This window comes from Thalassophryne amazonica, chromosome 2 (genome assembly GCF_902500255.1).
Source record: "Thalassophryne amazonica chromosome 2, fThaAma1.1, whole genome shotgun sequence".
NCBI lineage: Eukaryota > Metazoa > Chordata > Actinopteri > Batrachoidiformes > Batrachoididae > Thalassophryne > Thalassophryne amazonica.
In genome coordinates, this window is record NC_047104.1 from 145,211,398 (window position 1) to 145,222,498 (window position 11,101).

General features: G+C 39.5%; 1 long non-coding RNA gene across 1 annotated transcript; it reads right to left on the reverse strand.

Moving 5' to 3' along the window:
* Positions 1 to 693: 693 nt before the first annotated feature.
* Positions 694 to 3,230, reverse strand: LOC117532272. Its single transcript, XR_004566830.1, has 3 exons — positions 3,219 to 3,230; positions 2,978 to 3,089; positions 694 to 765 (listed from the first exon to the last, which is right to left on the reverse strand). It is a non-coding gene; the product is annotated as an uncharacterized LOC117532272 (long non-coding RNA).
* Positions 3,231 to 11,101: the final 7,871 nt, after the last annotated feature.

Below are 11,101 nucleotides of genomic sequence, written 5' to 3' on the forward strand. Positions count from 1 at the left end.
ACTCAGGGCCCTTGGGCAAGGTCCTTAATCCCCAAGTTGCTCCCAGTGTGTAGTGGCCTTATTGTAAAGCCCTTTGAGCAGCTGATGCATATGGAAAAGCACTATACAAATGCAGTCCATTTACCATTTAAGACACAAATGTATTGAAGTGTGTGATGATGTCATGACATTCAGACAGATGGAAGCAGTTACAGAAATGAAACATGAAGATGTTGATGCTCATATTTATTGTCACAATTTAGAAGCTTGTCAGAGATTTTGCTTTGAAGAACAAGGAAACATTTTTTTTTCTATTGTTGCATTTTGCAGTGAGAAATATTAAAGCCTCATTCTCACTTTCACAGATATGCATCCCAGAGGTTCACGATTTTAAACCTTGTCCCCATCTTCAGTCAGTGAGAGGATCCAAGACTGTCAGTGAGAAACCGGAATATCCTCTCATAGTGTTCTGTAAAAACTGTGGCAGGATTTTCAAGATGTTCGAAAATTTGTTTTTTTTTTCCTTCTGAATCATTGACATCTTGTATTCCATTCTGTGGAGACATTTGTGGGCAGCAGTCAAAATCACATGCTGGTTTGTCAAAGTGATACACTGTCATAATTATTGACTGTGACCTTCTGGGACGCATATTTGTTGTAGTGAGAACAGGGTTGAACGTCTATCATCAGGCTTAAGATGTGAAACATCAGGAGATGATCACATTTGCTTTTGGCAGACAAAGGCTCTCTTCTTCCCGCACTTCTGATCATTCCAGAGCCCCAAGTCTGTAAAATATGTAACAGAAAACATATCTTTCATTAATATTTGCTCATTTGAACTGTGATTTTATACAGCACACCTTCAGCTGTATTGTTACTTCAACTTCAAACAACTGTATTAATCCCACAAAGGGCAATTAAGTTAGAGCAGCACATAAAAACACAGTAACATATGAAAAAAATAAATATATAAAAACAATAAAACAAATAAAACAGACAAAACCAGATAAAACAGAATTTGGTAAAGTGTTAAAATTAGTAGCCAGGTTTAAAAAAAAAACAAAAAAAACAGATGTACAGAGCCATTAAAAGCTGAATCACAGAAGAGATAAAGGGCTTTAAAAGGGCTTTGTTTTTCAGCCTGGTAAAGCATCACGGCACCCTGAAGGCAACAGAGACAATTCCCTTGACAGAACATGGCCTGACAAAGACAAAATGCTTACTGTCTTCCAGAGGACCTGTTGATTACAAAAATAGTTTATATCTCTTTGTTTCACTCCAATAACGTTTGACAATGATGATCAGGCTGTTTGAGTCTTTCACTAAGACACTATGAAACCAGCAGATGAATGTTCATGTGTATAGACACCATATATGCAGCTGGTTTCCGTCACATGTTCAAATTTAATTTTTTTTACACTTGGACATCATTTCTGATGAAGAAGAATCACACAAGTAAATCACACTTTTCAGCGGTTGAAAATTTTAAACTCATCCTGCTACAGTAGTGTTCAGAATAATAGTAGTGCTATGTGACTAAAAAGATTAATCCGGGTTTTGAGTATATGTCTTATTGGTACATGGGAAACAAGGTACCAGTAGATTCAGTAGATTCTCACAAATCCAACAAGACCAAGCATTCATGATATGCACACTCTTAAGGCTATGAAATTGGGCTATTAGTAAAAAATAAAAAAGTAGAAAAGGGGGTGTTTACAATAATAGTAGCATCTGCTGTTGACGCTACAAACTCAAAGCTATTATCTTCAAACTGCTTTTTTAGCAATCCTGTGAATCACTAAACTAGTATTTAGTTGTATAACCACAGTTTTTCATGATTATTTCACATCTGCGAGGCATTAATTTTGTTGGTTTGGAACCAAGATTTTGCTCGTTTACTAGTGTGCTTGGGGTCATTGTCTTGTTGAAACACCCATTTCAAGGGCATGTCCTCTTCAGCATAAGGCAACATGACCTCTTCAAGTATTTTGACATATCCAAACTGATCCATGATACCTGGTATGTGATATATAGGCCCAACACCATAGTAGGAGAAACATGCCCATATCATGATGCTTGCACCACCATGCTTCACTGTCTTCACTGTGAACTGTGGCTTGAATTCAGAGTTTGGAGGTCGTCTCACAAACTGTCTGCGGCCCTTGGACCCAAAAAGAACATTTTTACTCTCATCAGTCCACAAAATATTCCTCCATTTCTGTTTAGGCCAGTCGATGTGTTCTTTGGCAAATTGTAACCTCTTCTGCACGTCTTTTATTTAACAGAGGGACTTTGCAGGGTGTTCTTGCAAATAAATTAGCTTCACACAGGCGTCTTCTAACTGTCACAGCACTTACAGGTAACTCCAGATTGTCTTTGATCATCCTGGAGCTGATCAATGGGTGAGCCTTTGCCATTCTGGTTATTCTTCTATCCATTTTGATGGTTGTTTTCTGTTTTCTTCCATATGTCTCTGTTTTTTTTTTTTTTTTTTGTCCATTTTAAAGCATTGGAGATCATTATAGATGAACAGCCTATAATTTTTTGCACCTGCGTATAAGTTTTCCCCTCTCTAATCAACTTTTTAATCAAACTACGCTGTTCTTCTGAACAATGTCTTGAACGTCCCATTTTCCTCAGGCTTTCAAAGAGAAAAGCATGTTCAACAGGTGCTGGCTTCATCCTTAAATAGGGGACACCTGATTCACACCTGTTTGTTCCACAAAATTGACAAACTCACTGACTGAATGCCACACTACTATTATTGTGAACACCTCCTTTTCTACTTTTTTTTTTATTAATAGCCCAATTTCATAGCCTTAAGAGTGTGCATATCATGAATGTTTGGTCTTGTTGGATTTGTGAGAATCTACTGAATCTACTGGTACCTTGTTTCCCATGTAACAATAAGAAATATACTCAAAACCTGGATTCATCTTTTTAGTCACATAGCACTACTATTATTCTGAGCAGTACTGTACATGTCTTTTCAACTTACATATATAGTTCGCCTCTACACATTTCTCATGTCCGAGGAAGTTGTCTGGCTGATAGAATTCCCAGGAATTGTACGTCATTATTTTATTTCCATCAAGCCATCTAAAACGTCCCTGAAAGAGCCAATGATTCACATACTTTTTATTAAGGAATTTTCAGATTCTTCTTTTCTGTAACCATCCACTGATTCAACTCTTTGACACTACACTCACGTTTAATTTTAAACAATCTTCATCATTTACCTGAATTTTCTTATGACCTGTGTGTTACATGGTTAATGTTGGTTAGTTCTAACTGCTAATCCACTGTGCCGTCATTAAATTTCATTGATCTGTCTTTTCACCATCTAAACATCACCACTTGGCATACAGTAAACTCTTTGCACATTCAACAACAAATTAGTTTCTAAATGTTTATTTTTCTATATCAGAGATTTCAGGTGAAAATTCTCAGTTTTCATGAAGCACAAAGTCGACTCACCACAGATCTGTTCTGGTTCTTTGTCTTCCCTCCGTCTGAATGTCAGTTGGATCTCTGCCTCATATTTATACTCGTGGCTCATCTTTGAATATGTAATACTGATTTTCATGATTACACAAAAGAGGAAAAAAAACATCAAAGGTTTGAATAGTACACTTTGTCATTAATTGTAGCGTTCCATGTTAAGTCCGTTGCACTATTTGAATATGTGTGTATGTTTATATGCATATATACTGTATAATGCATCTGAAATGTATTCACTGTGCTTCACTTTTTCCACATTTTGTTATGTTACAGAATTATTTCAACATGGAGTAAATTCATTTGTTTCCATGAAAACAACTCACAACACGCCATAATGTCAAAATGAAATGAAAATGTTTGAACAGTAGCAGCAATATATATATATATATATATATATATATATATATATATATATATATATATATATATATATATATATATACAATGAGGAAAATAAGTATTTGAACACCCTGCGGTTTTGCAAGTTCTCCCACTTAGAAATCATGCAGGGGTCTAAAATTTTCATCTTAGGTGCATGTCCACTGTCCACTTTTTAATAATTTATTTGTACACTCAACAAAAATATAAACGCAACACTTTTGGTTTTGCTCCCATTTTGTATGAGATGAACTCAAAGATCTAAAACGTTTTCCACATACACAATATCACCATTTCCCTCAAATATTGTTCACAAACCAGTCTAAATCTGTGATAGTGAGCACTTCTCCTTTGCTGAGATAATCCATCCCACCTCACAGGTGTGCCATATCAAGATGCTGATTAGACACCATGATTAGTGCACAGGTGTGCCTTAGACTGCCCACAATAAAAGGCCACTCTGAAAGGTGCAGTTTTATCACACAGCACAATGCCACAGATGTCGCAAGATTTGAGGGAGCGTGCAGTTGGCATGCTGACAGTAGGAATGTCAACCAGAGCTGTTGCTCGTGTATTGAATGTTCATTTCTCTTCCATAAGCCGTCTCCAAAGGCATTTCAGAGAATTTGGCAGTACATCCAACCAGCCTCACAACCGCAGACCACGGGTAACCACACCAGCCCAGGACCTCCACATCCAGCATGTTCACCTCCAAGATCGTCTGAGACCAGCCACTCGGACAGCTGCTGAAACAATCGGTTTGCATAACCAAAGAATTTCTGCACAAACTGTCAGAAACTGTCTCAGGGAAGCTCATCTGCATGCTCGTCGTCCTCATCGGGGTCTCGACCTGACTCCAGTTCGTTGGGCAGGCGTCTGTTATGGACGAAGAACACAGGTGCATTTTATTGATGGCATTTTGAATGCGCAGAGATACCGTGACGAGATCCTGAGGCCCATTGTTGTGCCATCCAAGAACATCACCTCATGTTGCAGCAGGATAAAAAAAAAAAAACACCTCCTTGTTGGAAACCATTCAGAAGATTCAGACGGCTTTCGATGGCTTTCAGTCATGTGAGTATCCGGGAAATTGTGTAACAGCTGGACATGCCCCAACATGTCCTGTGAGACTTCCAAGACGGAGGTGTTTTTTTGCTGCGCGTCCTGAGCTGCTTCGTGCTGACACGCAAAATCCTCCTCACGTCTTTCATTACAAAATCTCCTGTAACAGTGGAATGTGCTGCAAAAGTGCTATGTCCAGCTCTCTTGCCATTTCTGTGGTAGTCACATGATGTCCCGGATCAACACAGCATTCAGTTTAGAAATGATCTGGTTGATCCAGCCTGTCGAATGGCCGCTCGGCCCTCCGCCACTGTGGGCCGTCTTTAAAAAGGTTTTAACACTCCTTAATCCATGTAACGCCGACAGAATCTTCACCGATATCCAACTGAATCTATCGAATGGTTTCCAACTGCCTGTCTCTAACAGTTTCTGAAAAAAATTTCATGGAGCAAAGCGGCAGTCTCTCAGTAAGTTCTCAGACAAAAGAAATCCGACGGGAGGGGTGGACCAGTGCTCACTCAAAGCCTGCCCACAGGCGAATGACGCAACCGACAGGCGTGGAAAAACTCACGCATGCGCACAAAGGTTCAAGCTTGGCTGATGTAGTCACACGTGATTCAAATCCATATAGTTTTTGAAAAAAATAAAAAGGTACGATACTTTTTGGACAGACCTTGTAGCTCTTTGAGTTTATTTTTCCATTGAGAAGATGTTTTCTTGTAGCTTATCTTTGGTTGTTTTTTGCTTTCATATGCTGACCATGTATTTCATGCAGGGGAGTTCGGGTTTTTCAGCTGTTGTGTTTATTCTTGCTTATGTGGACATCGACAAGGCGTATTGGTCTGCCTATGGTGCCTATGGTGGGGTAACTACATTCCTGTTGTACACCCTGAACATCGGTGTTGTGGTACCTGGGGATGTGCCTGTGTTTCATGGTTGTTTTTTAGTGTAAATTTTCGTGTTTGTTTCTTTGGGTGTGACCATGCGACCTCCAATGTGGAATTTGAACTGTTGCATTTACGCTTTAATACACGCCGTTGAACATGGAGGTGTGCACGGTATGGATTTGGGTCCAACGTTCCTTTGTGATGCCGTGGGCGTGTGATTTGGTGTGGACTGTCCCCTGGTAAGTGGCTGCTGTGGTTAGCCACACAGTATCCGTGTGGCTAAAAGGGGGAGTGTAGAATAGGTATTTACATTAATTTTATTGTTTGATTTTTGATTGTTGCAAATTGGCTTCATAAAAAGGCACATGTCAAATTGGATGGAATAATCTAGATTATATTTATATTTTCGGTGGATACAATATGCAGACTTCACCAATGGAGATCCAAATTTTACAATAACTAAAATAAATTATGAGACTCATAGTATGATTTTAAAATTATTGGAGATGCTTAGGGCCTTGTTAGTACTTATCCTGGGACACCAAAATAGTGGATGGAATTTCAGGGGAATTATACCACCAAGGAATTATACCATCATTTCTTTATTGCTCTATTAATATTATGGGAAGGGACTTAATTCAGCATTTTAGGGATTATAGAGTAAGAAGGAGGCCTGTTAGTATTTCACATATAATATTTGGAATTTATGCCAGTTCAGTACTTAGGGGGGTGCCTGACGAATCTAAATTGGTGGTTCTAAGTTGCAAAAAGGTGGATGGAATCAGTTATGCTTATTTCAATGTGCAAAGATGAATTATCTGACCAGAGACATTGTGACTGGACTATATGAATAATTCTTAGCGATTTCATAGATGGCTCATATACTTTAGTAAGAAAAACTGAATATTTCGTGTACTTGGTTAAGAGTGTTGTAAATTACTTCCAAACAATATTGCATCTGATGGCCCTGTAACCACAGCCCTGATGGGACGCAAGACGTGCTGAGGGATTAGCTATGAATTTGGTATCAATCTAATAGTTGAGTTGGTAGAATATTTTGGCAGATGGTTGGGTTGGTACCTTCATATTATTACATTCAAATTGACTTGACTTTAGCAGTATCTGTACTGGTCCTCTGTATAAGACATTTGTTTTTTAAATGCATCACCACTGCCTGAGACCCAATTTAGGGTATCTTTCCACTATCAAATATTACAGCACTCTTAACAAAGCGATACCCACAAGTTCCCCTTCTGAAGAAGACCCTGAAAGAGGACCCTAGAAGAAGACAAGAAAGAAGACCAATGTGTTCTTGCTCCCTAATTAAAATGTTGTGCTGCTAAGTGTGAACACATATAGACTTCACTTCCTGTTCCTGTTCCGGAGCACAGCGGTGTTTTTCTGTATCTGTTAGCTGTTTAATCTGCGCAGTTAGATTGATCTAGTTATCTAGATTACGATTTGTTTCCCAGTGTAATCTTTACGTGCCTTAACTAAAGCACTCCTTCTGCTGAATCACCTCTAAATTATTTACACATTATTCACTTTGCGTGTTTTTAGGAATCCGCTAGCTTAGCGTAGCTACTAGCTCTTAGCCGATTTAGCATGGCGGCTTCTCCTGTCTCTCCCGCACTTTTCTGCTCTGGGTGTGAAATGTTTAGTTATTCCTCGGCCTCCTTTAGCAGTAACGGTACTTGTAATAAGTGTAGCTTATTCGTAGCTTTGGAGGCCAGGCTGGGCGAATTGGAGACTCGGCTCCGCACCGTGGAAAATTCTACAGCTAGCCAGGCCCCTGTAGTCGGTGCGGACCAAGGTAGCTTAGCCGCCGTTAGTTACCCCCTGGCAGATCCCGAGCAGCCGGGAAAGCAGGCCGACTGGGTGACTGTGAGGAGGAAGCGTAGCCCTAAACAGAAGCCCTGTGTACACCGCCAACCCGTTCACATCTCTAACCGTTTTTCCCCACTCGACGACACACCCGCCGAGGATCAAACTCTGGTTATTGGCGACTCTGTTTTGAGAAATGTGAAGTTAGCGACACCAGCAACCATAGTCAATTGTCTTCCGGGGGCCAGAGCAGGCGACATTGAAGGAAATTTGAAACTGCTGGCTAAGGCTAAGCGTAAATTTGGTAAGATTGTAATTCACGTCGGCAGTAATGACACCCGGTTACGCCAATCGGAGGTCACTAAAATTAACATTAAATCGGTGTGTAACTTTGCAAAAACAATGTCGGACTCTGTAGTTTTCTCTGGGCTCCTCCCCAATCAGACCGGGAGTGACATGTTTAGCTGCATGTTCTCCTTGAATTGCTGGCTGTCTGAGTGGTGTCCAAAAAATGAGGTGGGCTTCATAGATAATTGGCAAAGCTTCTGGGGAAAACCTGGTCTTGTTAGGAGAGACGGCATCCATCCCACTTTGGATGGAGCAGCTCTCATTTCTAGAAATCTGGCCAATTTTCTTAAATCCTCCAAACCGTGACTATCCAGGGTTGGGACCAGGAAGCAGAGTTGTGGTCTTGCACACCTCTCTGCGGCTTCTCTCCCCCTGTCGTCCCCTCGTTGCCCCATCCCCGTGGAGGCGGTGCCTGCTCCCAGACTACCAATAACCAGCAAAAATCTATTTAAGCATAAAAATTCAAAAAGAAAAAATAATATAGCACCTTCAACTGCACCACAGACTAAAACAGTTAAATGTGGTCTATTAAACATTAGGTCTCTCTCTTCTAAGTCCCTGTTGGTAAATGATATAATAATTGATCAACATATTGATTTATTCTGCCTTACAGAAACCTGGTTACAGCAGGATGAATATGTTAGTTTAAATGAGTCAACACCCCCGAGTCACACTAACTGTCAGAATGCTCGTAGCACGGGCCGGGGCGGAGGATTAGCAGCAATCTTCCATTCCAGCTTATTAATTAATCAAAAACCCAGACAGAGCTTTAATTCATTTGAAAGCTTGACTCTTAGTCTTGTCCATCCAAATTGGAAGTCCCAAAAACCAGTTTTATTTGTTATTATCTATCGTCCACCTGGTCGTTACTGTGAGTTTCTCTGTGAATTTTCAGACCTTTTGTCTGACTTAGTGCTTAGCTCAGATAAGATAATTATAGTGGGCGATTTTAACATCCACACAGATGCTGAGAATGACAGCCTCAACACTGCATTTAATCTATTATTAGACTCTATTGGCTTTGCTCAAAAAGTAAATGAGTCCACCCACCACTTTAATCATATCTTAGATCTTGTTCTGACTTATGGTATGGAAATAGAAGACTTAACAGTATTCCCTGAAAACTCCCTTCTGTCTGATCATTTCTTAATAACATTTACATTTACTCTGATGGACTACACTAGAAGTCTTTCAGAAAGCGCTGTAACTAGGTTTAAGGATATGATTCCTTCTTTGTGTTCTCTAATGCTATATACCAACACAGTGCAGAGTAGCTACCTAAACTCTGTAAGGGAGATAGAGTATCTCGTCAATAGTTTTACATCCTCATTGAAGACAACTTTGGATGCTGTAGCTCCTCTGAAAAAGAGACCTTTAAATCAGAAGTGCCTGACTCCGTGGTATAACTCACAAACTCGTAGCTTAAAGCAGATAACCCGTAAGTTGGACAGGAAATGGCGTCTCACTAATTTAGAAGATCTTCACTTAGCCTGGAAAAAGAGTCTGTTGCTCTATAAAAAAGCCCTCCGTAAAGCTAGGACATCTTTCTACTCATCACTAATTGAAGAAAATAAGAACAACCTCAGGTTTCTTTTCAGCACTGTAGCCAGGCTGACAAAGAGTCAGAGCTCTATTGAGCTGAGTATTCCATTAACTTTAACTAGTAATGACTTCATGACTTTCTTTGCTAACAAAATTTTAACTATTAGAGAAAAAATTACTCATAACCATCCCAAAGACGTATCGTTATCTTTGGCTGCTTTCAGTGATGCCGGTATTTGGTTAGACTCTTTCTCTCCGATTGTTCTGTCTGAGTTATTTTCATTAGTTACTTCATCCAAACCATCAACATGTTTATTAGACCCCATTCCTACCAGGCTGCTCAAGGAAGCCCTACCATTATTTAATGCTTCGATCTTAAATATGATCAATCTATCTTTGTTAGTTGGCTATGTACCACAGGCTTTTAAGGTGGCAGTAATTAAACCATTACTTAAAAAGCCATCACTTGACCCAGCTATCTTAGCTAATTATAGGCCAATCTCCAACCTTCCTTTTCTCTCAAAAATTCTTGAAAGGGTAGTTGTAAAACAGCTAACTGATCATCTGCAGAGGAATGGTCTATTTGAAGAGTTTCAGTCAGGTTTTAGAATTTATCATAGCACAGAAACAGCATTAGTGAAGGTTACAAATGATCTTCTTATGGCCTCGGACAGTGGACTCATCTCTGTGCTTATTCTGTTAGACCTCAGTGCTGCTTTTGAAACTGTTGACCATAAAATTTTATTACAGAGATTAGAGCATGCCATAGGTATTAAAGGCACTGCGCTGCGGTGGTTTGAATCATATTTGTCTAATAGATTACAATTTGTTCATGTAAATGGGGAATCTTCTTCACAGACTAAAGTTAATTATGGAGTTCCACAAGGTTCTGTGCTAGGACCAATTTTATTCACTTTATACATGCTTCCCTTAGGCAGTATTATTAGACGGTATTGCTTAAATTTTCATTGTTACGCAGATGATACCCAGCTTTATCTATCCATGAAGCCAGAGGACACACACCAATTAGCTAAACTGCAGGATTGTCTTACAGACATAAAGACATGGATGACCTCTAATTTCCTGCTTTTAAACTCAGATAAAACTGAAGTTATTGTACTTGGCCCCACAAATCTTAGAAACATGGTGTCTAACCAGATCCTTACTCTGGATGGCATTACCCTGACCTCTAGTAATACTGTGAGAAATCTTGGAGTCATTTTTGATCAGGATATGTCATTCAAAGCGCATATTAAACAAATATGTAGGACTGCTTTTTTGCATTTACGCAATATCTCTAAAATCAGAAAGGTCTTGTCTCAGAGTGATGCTGAAAAACTAATTCATGCATTTATTTCCTCTAGGCTGGACTATTGTAATTCATTATTATCAGGTTGTCCTAAAAGTTCCCTAAAAAGCCTTCTGTTAATTCAAAATGCTGCAGCTAGAATACTGGCGGGGACTAGAAGGAGAGAGCATATCTCACCCATATTGGCCTCTCTTCATTGGCTTCCTGTTAATTCTAGAATAGAATTTAAAATTCTTCTTCTTACTTACGAGGTTTTGAATAATCAGGTCCC